The 2,500-nt window shown below is 32.4% G+C and overlaps 1 protein-coding gene across 1 annotated transcript in view; it reads left to right on the top strand.

The window, feature by feature from the left end:
* LOC137648533 (lachesin-like) overlaps positions 1 to 846 on the top strand; it is a gene marked incomplete at its 5' end in the record, with an annotated part of 14,451 nt that extends 13,605 nt beyond the window's left edge. The window contains 2 exons of the mRNA XM_068381455.1: positions 1 to 52; positions 725 to 846. The exon at positions 1 to 52 is cut by the window's left edge and continues 269 nt beyond it. The remainder of the gene's footprint in view (positions 53 to 724) is intronic.
* Between the last annotated feature and the right edge of the window lie 1,654 nt (positions 847 to 2,500).

Raw genomic sequence — 2,500 nt, 5'->3', positions numbered from 1 at the left:
GCTGGTATACATACACGTTCGCGGCAAGATTATTTTAGTGTGATCATCAGAGGTAAGGTATTGAGGAATATGGTGATAAAAAATATATAAGGAAAAAATGAATAATAAAAAAAAAAGGTTTGGGGAAATAGATAACGGTTTAAACATTATTTTTCAAGTTACGCTAGATCGAATTAATTTTGGATGGTGTAGTCAAAACGCATAAACGTCAAAATCCATATATCCATATGCATAAGCATGTGTATATTTATGTGCATTTATACATACACACACACACACACACACACACACACATATATATATATATATATATATATATATATATATATATATATATATATATATATATCTATCTACATATATATATAAATATATATTTATACACACCTATATATATATATATATATATATATATATATATATATATATATATATATATATATATATATATATATATATATATATATATATATATATTTATGTATATATATACAGTACAGCATACATATATAAATATATATATATATATATATATATATATATATATATATATATATATATATATATATATATATATATATACATACATACATTATACATTTTAAATAGAGGCAGAACGTGAGACATGAATTCATACAACATTTCTGTAATATATGAAACATTAAAGTGATCCTGAAATCAACCTCCGAAATATGAATCTATTTTCTTACTTCCTCTCTTTCAGGTGCATCTGTGATGAAAGACTTTTACCCTCAAAAGACTTTCAACCTCAAAAGACCTTTTTTTTCAAGTTTTATTTTTTCTTCTGTGTAACGTTGAAGTTACTTCAGAAAAAACGATGAAATAGTGGTGAGAAAAAAAAAAATATTAAGAAAAGGAAAGGTATGTTGATTAAAATATATTTCTACAAACGGGAAAGATATCCCAGATAAAAATGAAAATATCGAAGTAAAATGTCATGAGTAAAATATATTTCCACGAGATATGTGCATTAAGAGATAAACACTGTCTATTGTCAGATTGTTAGTGGGAAAAAATATTGTGAGATATTCTGTAAAACTTGAAGTTTTGTAATAAAAAATAAAAAAACATTTTTAAACGAACCTTACGATGAAGCGTGATGACAGTAACTATGATGATGAGGATAGTGATAATCTAGATGATGAAAAGGGTGCATTAGATAGTGGTGATGGTGATAGAAACTATGGTAATGGTGATGATAGAAGTGAAAATGTTATCAATAATGATAGTGAAATTGAATGAAGATTATAAGTGATAATAAACAATGATAACAGGGACTGGGATATTGAACGTGATACTAATAGTGATATACGAATGAAATGATAAAATAAATAATGATAAATCAAACCCAAGAAAAAAATTGCTGAACGGATTTATGTAAAACAAGAATAAAGACATAAATACAAGTAATACAAACGATAATAAAAACTAATACTGATTTATTACTGAAACAAGACCAGCGTACGATAATGTAGTGTTTTATGTTTTAATGTTTCAAGAAGAAATGTGTAGACAAAAAAACAAAAACAAAAAAGAATAAAAATTCAATATCACCGATGTGATGTTCATATATAAACATTACATATACTACCACAGGCTTCACAATCATTGTACATCCATGTCACTGTAATGATTTTGTTTTTCTGTACTCAGTACTCAGTGTTACATTGATTTCTGATACTAAATAAAGGAATATAATGATTTCAATTACCTTCATTTTATTTACCCTTGTATGTTATCGAAAAGGATGAATTGAGAATGAGAATGGCAGGCGTAGTAAAGATTACCGGGGTGATAAGAGTGTCACGGCTGAGATGGTGTGGGCACGTGTTGCGGATGGTTGGTGGGGAGGGAGTGAGGAGGGCTTGGGAGGAACCTGTTAAGGGGGGAATATTAAGGAGACAGAGAATTAGATGACGAGATAAGGTGAAGGATGATATGGAGAGAAGATGTTTGCTGGAAGAGGGTGCTTTTGATAAAGGCATTGGAGAGGGCGTGTCAGACAGGTAGGTGTAGTAATGAATACAGAGATGATGATGGGTTGTGCTGGCCTATGTGGTAACGTCCCTGACTGGTGATTGCCAGACTGGGATTTGAGTCTCGCTCAAACTCGTTAGTTCTTTTGATCACTGCAACCTCACAATCCTTGTGAGGTAAGGATGGGGTTGGGGGGGGGGGGGCTTGGTTTGAGGGAGTCTAAGAATTTATATGCTGAGCTATCAGCAGCCATTTCCTGGTCCTCCTCGTCCTAGCTTGAGTGACGAAGGGGTTTGGGCGCTGATCATATGTATATATCGTCAGTCTCTAAGGCGTTGTCCTACTTGATGGGGCAATGTCACTGATCCTTGCCTCTGCCATTCATGAGCGGCCTTTAAACCTTTCAGAGTGACACGTGTTGAGGATGGATGGTGGGGGAGAGGAGAGAGTAAGAAGGGCTTGGGAGGAAACTGTTAGGGAGAGACGATCAAGAGGGAGACAG

Source organism: Palaemon carinicauda, chromosome 10 (assembly GCF_036898095.1).
Source record: "Palaemon carinicauda isolate YSFRI2023 chromosome 10, ASM3689809v2, whole genome shotgun sequence".
NCBI lineage: Eukaryota > Metazoa > Arthropoda > Malacostraca > Decapoda > Palaemonidae > Palaemon > Palaemon carinicauda.
The sequence above is the reverse complement of the archived record's forward strand: the minus strand, read 5'-3'. Positions and strand labels throughout refer to the sequence as shown.